Source organism: Bos indicus x Bos taurus, chromosome 13 (assembly GCF_003369695.1).
Source record: "Bos indicus x Bos taurus breed Angus x Brahman F1 hybrid chromosome 13, Bos_hybrid_MaternalHap_v2.0, whole genome shotgun sequence".
Classification (NCBI taxonomy): Eukaryota; Metazoa; Chordata; class Mammalia; order Artiodactyla; family Bovidae; genus Bos; species Bos indicus x Bos taurus.
This window is the reverse complement of record NC_040088.1, coordinates 60,100,219-60,110,523: the sequence shown is the minus strand read 5'-3', so window position 1 is coordinate 60,110,523 and position 10,305 is coordinate 60,100,219.

Genomic DNA, 10,305 nt, shown 5'->3' with positions numbered 1-10,305 from the left:
CTCAGAAAAGCTCTTTAAAGGGGTCCTGCACTCTGACTCACCTGCCCTAGGGACCAGTGCCCAAACTTCACGTGAAGGGATTATTTGCTTATCTTAAAGCACTGACCTGAGATGCAGGCACCAAACTTAACACATGCTGAGGGAGGAACCTGCTGGAGAACTCTCTGGGGACAGAGGTCAACAGTCACCATCTTTGTACTCTCCCTTTGCCTTGTACCAACTCGTTGGTATCTCCTGATGCTTTGATTTTTTTGCAGCTGCTGTCAGGAAACATCACTAATTTGCTTGGCTATGATGGCCAAGCAAATTAGAAGGGCTTATGCTTGAAGTCCTTATAGCTTATGCTATAGTCATATTGGACTATAAAGAAAGCTGAGCGCCAAAAAATTGATGCTTTTGAACTGTGGTGTTGGAGAAGACTCTTGAGAGTCCCTTGGACTGCAAGAAGACCAAACCAGCCAATCCCAGGAAATCAGTCCTGAATATTCATTGGAAGGACTGAGGCTGAAGCTGAAACTCCAATACTTTGGCCACCTGACGGGAAGAGCCAACTCATTAGAAAAGACCCTGATGCTGGGAAAGATTGAAGGCAGGAGGAGAAGGGGATGACAGAGGATGAGATGGTTGGATTACATCACCAACTTGATGGACATAAGTTTGAGCAAGCTCCAGGAGTTGGTGATGGCCAGGGAAGCCTGGTGTGCTGCAGGTCGCAGAGTCAGACACAATTGAGCAACTGAACTGACTGATGCTTGAAGTCCCATGGGACTGTATGTATATTTACATACTTTAAAAGTTCCTGTCTGATGGTCTGAATACTGATCAGCCTGAATCTAGGTGCAGATCAAGATCCTGTCCTTTGGGACACTGACAGATCTTGGCATACCCTTAACAATTAAGTGAAATCGCTCAGTCATGTCTGACTCTTTGTGACCCTATGGACTGTAGCCTACCAGGCTCCTCTGTCCATGGGATTTTCCAAGCAAGAATACTGGAGTGGATTGCCATTTCCTTCTCCAGGAGATCTTCCTGACCCAAGGATTGAACCTGGGTCTCCCGCATTGTAGGCATACGCTTTACCATCCAAGCCACCAGGTGAACTATTATAAGTGGCTCCTTAACTATTGGGAACCACTAAGAATAAGATGTGATGGAGGTGATGGAATTCCAGTTGAGCTATTTCAAATCCTGAAAGATGATGCTGTGAAAGTGCTGCACTCAATATGCCAGCAAATTTGGAAAACTCAGCAGTGGCCACAGGACTGGAAAAGGTCAGTTTTCATTCCAATACCAAAGAAAGGCAATGCCAAAGAATGCTCAAACTACCACACAATTGCACTCATCTCACATGCTAGTAAAGTAATGCTCAAAATTCTCCAAGTCAGGCTTCAACAATACGTGAACCATGAACTTCCTGATGTTCAAGCTGGTTTTAGAAAAGGCAGAGGAACCAGAAATCAAATTGCCAATATCTGCTGGATCATCAAAAAAGCAAGAGAGTTCCAGAAAAACATCTATTTCTGCTTTATTGACTATGCCAAAGCCTTTGACGGTGTGGATCACAATAAACTGTGAAAAATTCTGAAAGAGATGGAAATACCAGACCACCCTACCTGCCTCTTGAGAAACCTATATGCAGCTCAGGAAGCAACAGTTAGAACTGGACATGGAACAACAGACTGGTTCCAAATAGGAAAAGGAGTACGTCAAGGCTATATATTGTCACCCTGCTTATTTAACTTATATCCAGAGAAACATGGGGCTGGAAGAAGCACAGGCTGGAATCAAGATTGCTAGGAGAAATATCAATAACCTCAGATATGCAGATGACACCACCCTTATGGCAGAAAGTGAAGAGGAACTCAAAAGTCTCTTGATGAAAGTGAAAGAGGAGAATGGAAAAGTTGGCTTAAAGCTCAACATTCAGAAAACTAAGATCATGGCATCTGGTCCCATCACTTCATGGGAAATAGATGGGGAAACAGTGGAAACAGTGTCAGACTTTATTTTTTGGGCTCCAGAATCACTGCAGATGTGACTGCAGTCATGAAATTAAAAGACGCTTACTCCTTGGAAGGAAAGTTATGACCAACCTAGACAACATATTAAAAAGCAGAGACATGACTGCCAACAAAGGTCCGTCTAGTCAAGGTTATGGTTTTTCCAGTGGTCATGTATGGATGTGAGAGTTGGACTGTGAAGAAAGCTGAGCGCCGAAGAATTGATGCTTTTGAACTGTGGTGTTGGAGAAGGCTCTTGAGAATCCCTTAGACTGCACAGAGATCCAACCAGTCCATTCTAAAGGAGATCAGCCCTGGGTGTTCTTTGGAAGGAATGATGCTAAAGCTGAAACTCCAGTACTTTGGCCACCTCATGGGAAGAGTTGACTCATTGGAAAAGACTCTGATGCTGGGAGGGATTGGGGGCAGGAGGAAAAGGGAACGACAGAGGATGAGATGGCTGGATGACATCACCGACTCGATGGACATGAGTTTGAGTGAACTCCGGGAGATGATGATGGACAGGGAGGCCTAGCGTGCTGCGATTCATGGGGTCGCAAAGAGTCGGACATGACTGAGCGATTTAACTAAACTGAACTGAAGAATAAAAGAGGCTGCTTGGACAATCACAAAGGCTTGAGATACAATCTTAATATTTGAGAGCTAGAACAGTATTGAATGATAAGCTTCATTCCTACACAGGGCCACTCCTTAAAGACTGGGAAAGGTAGTTCTTTTATCTAATGCAGAGAAAGCCAATGCAGAGAGTCAAGGAAAATGAGATGGAGGAATAAGCTCCAGATGAAAGGACAAGATAAAAACTCAGAAAAACTTCTTTGTGAAATGGAGATAAGCAATTCACCTAGTAAAGAGTTTGAAGAAAGGGCTATAAAACTGCTCACTAAACTTGCAAGAACAATGGATAACCACAGTAAAAACTTAAACAAAGAAATAAAAAAGTACAAGAAAGCACCAAATAGAAATCAAGAGCTGAAGAACATAATAACTGCACTGAAAAATATACTAGAGAAATTCAACACCATATTAGATGAAGCAGAAGAAAGAAAGGGCATTGGAACTCACCTAATTAGAGTAGCAAAAAGAAAAAAAAGTGAACATAGCTTAAGGGACATAGGGAACAACATCAAGTAGACCAACATTCATGTTATACGATCCCCAGAAGGAGAAAAGAAAGAGAAAGGAGCAGAAAAATAATGGTTGAAAATTTCTCTAACAGGGCAAAAAAATGCAGAAAGCTTCAAATAAGATGAACCCAAAGAGACCCACACCAAAATACATGATTATAAGATATCAAAAATTAAAGACAAATGGAGAATATTAAAAGCAGCAAGAGAAAAATAACTTTTTACAAAAACTATCATCAGCTTTTTCAGCAAAAACTTCATAAACCAGAAGGATGTGGTTTCTACACATTCAAAGTGTAGAAAAAAAGAAAAACTTGCAATCATGTATACTTTACCGAGGAATGTTGTCATTCAGTATTGAAAACGAGATTTTCAGACAAGCAAAAGCTAAAGGAATTCATCACAAAACCAGTCTTACAAGAAATGTTAAAGGAACTTCTTTAAGCTGAAAAGAATGGGTAGTAATTAGTAACAGGAAAACATATGAAAAGTATCAACTTAAGTAGTAAAGTAAATAAATAGAAAAATTTAGAAAAATCTAATGTTGCGAAGGTGGTGGATTAATCACTTATAAAGTAGGATGACAGTTAAAAGACAGAAGTAGTAAAATAATTATGACAACAATAGTTAAGGGATACACAAGATAAAAATATGTAAAATTTGACATCAAAAGCATTAAAATGAGGGGAGGGGGTAAAAACATAGAGTTTCAGAATGCATTCAAACTTAAGTTGTTAATAATTTAATAGACTGTTACAAATAAAAGTTGTTTTATGTAAGCCTTGTGGTAACCACAAAGCAAAAGCTTATAGCTAATATGCAAAAGAGAGCAAGAAAGGAATCTGAACATACCACTAGAGAAAGTCATCAAACCACAAAAGAACCGGGCAAGAGAAGAAAGGAACAAAGAGAAACTACAAAACAACCAGAGAACAATGAACAAAACGGCAGTAAATATGTATCTATCAATAATTACTTTAAATGCAATAATTACTTTAAATCTCCAATCAAAAGATATAGAGTGGCTGAATGAGTTGAAAAAATAAGACTGATCTATTTACTGCCTAGGATTTCCCAGGTGGTACAGTGGTAAAGAATCCACCTGCCAGTGCAGGAGACACAAGAGACACGCATGGGTTTACTCCCTGGGTCTCCCAGGAAGATCCTTTGGAGGAGGAAATGATAACCCACTCCAGTATTCTTGCCTGGGAAATCCCATGGACAGAGGAGCCTGGAATGAATTGCCATTTCCTTCTCCAGGGGATCTTCCTGACCTAGCGATCAAACTTGCTTCTCCTGCATTGCATGCAGATCCTTTACCACTGAGCCATCAGGGAAACCCAAGTCATAAGAGACTACTGTGAACAATTATACCCCTACAAATTACACAACCTAGAAGAAATGGATAAATGTCTAGAAACACACAATCTACCAAGTCTAAATCATGAATAAATAGAAAATATTGATGGATCAATTACTAGTAAGGAAATTGAATCAGTAATCAAAAACCTCCCAACAAACTGAAGTCCAGAACCAGATGGCTTCATCAGTGAATTCTATTAAGCATTCAAAGAATTAAGACCAATCTTTTTCAGTCTTCCAAAAATAGAAGAGGAGGGAACACTTCCAAATTCATTTTACAAGGCAAACATCACTCTGATACCAAAACCAGATGAGGGTGTCACAGAAAAATAATTACAAGCCAATACCCATGATGAACAGAGATGAAAAAAATCCTTAGCAAAATAATAGCAAACCGAATTCAACAATACATTAAAAGGATCATACATTATGATCAAGTGGGATTTGTCCCAGGGATATAACTAACGATGGCTCAGCATTCAGAAATCATCAAGGTGACACACCTTATTAACAAAACAAATAATAAAAATCATACAGTTATCTCAATAGGTGTAGAAAAAATATTTGACAAAATTCAGCATCCATTTATGATTATAAGGAAAAAACTTCCAACAGAGTACAGAGGGAACATACCTCAACAAAACAAAGCCATACACAACAAGCTCACAGCTAACATACTCAATGGTGAAAATAGAAAGCATTTCCTCTAAGATTAGGAATAAGACAAGGATGCCCACTCTTGCCACTTTTATTCAACATAGTATTGGAAGTTCTAGCCAGAGCAATCAGACAAGAAAAAAAAATAAAAGGCATCCAAATCAAACAGGAAGAAGTAAAACTGTCACTATTTGCAGATGACATGATATTACATATAAAAGCCCTGAAGACCCCATCAAAAAACTGTTGGAACCAATAAATGAATTCAGTAAATTTGCAGGATATAAAATTAATATACAAAAATCAGACCTGCAGAATGGCTATCATTTAAAAGGCAGAAATAAGTGTTGGTGAGGATATGGAGAAAAGGGAACCTTGTGACAAAAGTTAAGTTATTGTGATGATGATTTTGCAATATGTACAATTATCAGATCATTATGTTGTATACCCGAAAGTAATTTAATATGTCAGTAACACCTAAAAAATTGTATATAGTCAAATTTGTTAGTCTTTTATGATTTGAAACAGTATTTTTATAACACTCAAAGATTATAAAAATAGTTTTCTTTCAGCAATTTTTCATTTTACTTTTTAAGTTTACATTCTGTTTCTAATCTGACATGGAATTCCTGACCTAAATTGTGGGACAGCACATCTTATTGCCTGCCTAACACCTCCACTTTGGTTTCTGGTAGTTATCCCACAGCTCCAATGGCCACATCAGGACACAAATCTTTGTGTCCTCCTCTATAGATCTGCTCTTTCTCAAATCTTTCTGACCTTAAAAGATGGCATTTCCATCTCCCTAGTTGTTCTATCCAAAAACTCCTCCATCATCATGTAGTCCTCTCCCTCACCTCCAACTCATCAATGAGGTATGTCAGCTCTACCTCCAAACCACATCTCAAATCCAGTGCATTGTCCCTACTGCACTGATACTTCCTAAGCCAGCACCATCTTTTTCCTGGACTGCTGTGACAGGCAGGTTACTGAGATCATTGCTTCCACTCCTTCTGCCTACATGTACGTTATTCATTCTCTACGTAGCAACCAAGGAGATTTGATTTTTAAATTGTACCCCAGATAATATAAACCCCCCCTATTTAAAACTTTACCATCATGATAACAGAAGATCTACATAGACTTCAAGGCTCCACCACTGCCTGGTGGATCCCAGTTCTTCCTTCCCCCAGGCTCCAATGTTCTCTAAATATCTGCTTTCAGGGTTTTTGCTATTCCTACCTCCCAGGCTTATCTTCTCTCAGATCCACACAAAGCTGGTCACATCTTTTCACTTAGATTTCTGAAAATGTCACCTTCTTGGCAAGGCACTTCCTGACCCTAGATAAAGCAGCCCCGGTCATTTTTCTCCCTCTATCCTGTTTTATTCCATCTTAACACTACCTGATGTTTTCTTTATTTGTGTATTATCAGAGTGCAAACCAAATGAAAGGACTCCACTAAGCAGTGGGTCCCAGTGAAAGAGTTTTACTGTTTGTTTGTTTTTTTTAATTTTGTTTGTGCTGGGTCTTTTTTGTGGCGTGTGGGCTTTTCTCTAGCTGTGGCATATGCTGGCTTCTCTTGTGGCTAGCGGGCTTAGTTGCCCTGCAGCATGTGGGATCTTAGTTCCCTGACCAAGATCAAACCTGCATTCCCTGCATTGGAAGGCAGATTCTTAACCACTGGGCCACCAGGAAAGCCCTGGAGAGCATTAAATACAGCTGCCATGATGGGATTGGCTGTTTGGAAGACTCACTCAGGCTGTAAAATGGGGAGGCAGACCCTAGTAAGGTGACAACAAAGGCAGGGAAACCCTGGGGGAGGCGAGGAGGCTGTTGGCAAGCATGCAGCTCTCAAGGTCAAGCTCTGTGCCTTATAGCTAAGTCAGGTCAGGTACCGCCCACCCAGGTCTAATTTAACCTATTAGAAAAGCGCTCAGAAGGATTCAAGTACTTGGTCCCTTGGAAATGTGACAGATGGGAAAGGTAAGAGTGAGCAAGCAAGACCTGTAGGAGAGGAAGCCCTGTATTTCCTCTGTGGTGTTTTTTTTAAAGCCTCAAACTTAGAAGGAAAAATCTGATAAATATATTCTCGTCTGAATTTCCTGCCAGTCCTTAGCCAACTCTCAGCGAGGGAAGCCAAGTTCACCTAACCTCTGTGAGGAAGGCCAATGGGCTGACAGCTGGATATCAATATTTACATTCTGTTATCACATCTGTTGAGGAACCCCAGGCCTAGTAGCTAAACTGAATTATTCTAGTTTTATCTCCTGACTGCTGGGTTCTGAAAAGCACACTTCCTCTTTTTTGAAAGCACGGGTTTTCTTAAGGTCATTATACACACACACACACACACACACACACATAATGTTTATTTGTGCATGTATGTGTATATATATATACAAATATTTTTTTCTTCCCTAAAATATCATAAAGACGTCTCGCCCCAAGAGTTAACCCTTCTCTAGCTCAACTGGCACTCAGGATATCTGAAGTGCAAACAGACTGACATGACTTGTTATAAGCCAATATTAAAACAATCTGCCATCTGCGAGACACATCTCCGACGTTTCAGTAAACAACAAGGAAAACAGACTTTAAGTGGCCGCTGACGTGAGTCAGCTGTGAGCAGCACAAGGAGAAAAACACGTGAAAGATCTGGGAGGCCTTTCTGGGACTTAGATTTTGTTAAAAAATCAACTGCCAAGTGAAACTTTAGAAGAGTGGGCTGACCACCCAGTGAGGAGACAGTGCTCTATAGATACATTCCACAAATCATGGGAAGGTTGCCAGATATGCACTTTCATTAAAAAATCTCTATGACAGATACCCTTGGCCAGATATCATCCACGGTATCAAATGCCAGACAGCTTAAACAGTTCCTTTCTCCAGAGTCACACTTTTTCTTTATTTTCCCTTTCTTCTATGTAAATCTTTACGAGACGTGCATAGATGCAGTTTAGAATACTCCAGATACATTTAGCGTGTCCTCATTTTCTGCACTGTACATGGGTTGGCTGACGTTGGGGCAATGCTTAGCTGGCTGCTCTGCTGAAGGGTTTCTCTCTCTTGCAAATCATGCAAACATCCATGTGTCTGTTCTACAGAATGTGGGGATGGAAGAAAACATCAATGGTCTCTTAGTTTGGCCTTTTAATTAGCTTCTCCTTTGCAGTAAGAACAGAGCGGAACTTGCTTAGAGGTTGATTTGCAGGGTGTGGGAGGGTGCGCCCTCCCTCGAGGCGACAACAGTCAACAAGGGGGCATGGCTGTTGGTGGACCTGGATCCACAGTCAGCCACGAAACGAAGTGGCCAAAAACAAAAGCTCAAGTGTTACTTACTAGTGTGGAGGCACACAACTTCTCGAACATCAGTGCAGAATGAAGGAAAAGACTCATCCTTTCTGTCTGTAGATTGGGGTTTTTTTCTTTACCAGCAACCACAAGGTTTGAACACAGTTTGATGGGAACTTTTGCTGTATTTTGAGTTCGGCAGCAAGTAACTGATTAACTGCATCTTAAGCCTGATGTGCTGCGAGACATTTGGGGAAGGTTATCATTGTGTTTTGTCTTTTTTTACAGTCCAGCATCAGAATTCCTCTGGACAAGGAATTCCCTGCCTTGTGAGCATCATGAGAGAAACATGGCTGGAAAGTCGAGATCTCCATGTTCTCAGTCTCCTTGGAAGCAGATCAAAACAGAGCCACTCCAGACATGAATCAAGTGCAAGACAGCCCATCTGGCCCAGGGGTCAGCAACCTGGGCCAGCAGTGTTAGGGGGTGGGGCACTGAGGGCACAGAGGGGGCCCTGCATGGACACCCACCGCCCTGCAGGCTGGTTCCCAGCAGTATCCAGAGCGGTCCCTGCTTCTTCCAGCATCATCCCTGGTTCCAACTCATTCCCCAAAGCTGGTTCCCCAGCATCCCCAGCAGTCATAAACAGGGCTTAGCAGTATCATTTAACACTTTGAAAAAAATCCTCCAGGGTCAGTTTGTGCTGTGAGTCAAGAGCCAGGGAAGGGAAAGAGGACGCTGCACCGAGCAGTAGTCAGAATCCCAGCTGTTCCCAGACAGCATGTTTTGGCATAAACACCAGGTGGACCTCAATGTCCTGCCTTAGCCCAGGTCTCCTCTTCACCACCAGCACTTTATCCCTGTCTTCAAAGGCAGATTCCCTCCTCAATTCTTTTTGATGGCAGATCAACTCAGAAACACCACTTAAAAGAAACAACATAAAACACCAACATTTGTAGTTCATCCTGATTTTCCCCAAGAGGATGTGAGCTGATTTGCAGGATGACTTAAAAGATGTAATCTTGATGATCAAATTGTGATTTCATCTTTACTTACTCCTTCCCCAATACAGTCTTTGCACTATCTTATAAATAACATACGTGTGTGTATTATACACATAGTCTCTGATAGCTTTTTTGCAAATCTGCAAGCTGCTACCTCTTTTCTCAATAGCTAATTTTAACTAGAATACAGATTTTTTTTGAAGCAGCGCTCTAAGCACTAAATATTCATTTTTAAATGTACTATTCACAATACAAAGCTGAGAAAAAGGTTGCTGCAGAGCTTATCCACCTAGTAAGTGGAGCTGCCAGAGACTGAGAAGGATTTAATGATGGCTTTCTACCTGCCCATGGACTCATAAATGGATTCTGCAATGGGTGCATCTCCCAGCTCCTTTTAAGTGTGAAGAAGGCCTTTTGTAACCAGGCAGTCTCAGATGCTACTGGTATGAATTACACCCTTGTCTGTAGAGGTGAACAAGCAATCTGCTTTGTTTGGTTTTCAAGCTTGAGCTTCTGTAAACATGACCTTTATGTTCAGTGGTGTTTTACTCTACTTTGCAAAATAATAACTGTTTGAGTGGGAAATGGATTAGGGTAATAATATATCCTGCAGCAAATCTCCTAAAAAGATTTCTGGGAGCAATAAGGGGTGTTTCCTAGGAGCCTAAAGCCTCATCTGGGTAGCGATCTCGTGATTTTTGTCATTTCTCTCTTTTTTCCCCCTTCTGTCCCAGTCCAGCCCTAATCCACTGGGCTTCCACCCCACTTGCCGCCTCGAAGGCATGCGGGATTTTAGTTGCCTGACCAGGGATTGAACCCATGCCCCCTGCAGTGAAAGTGCAAT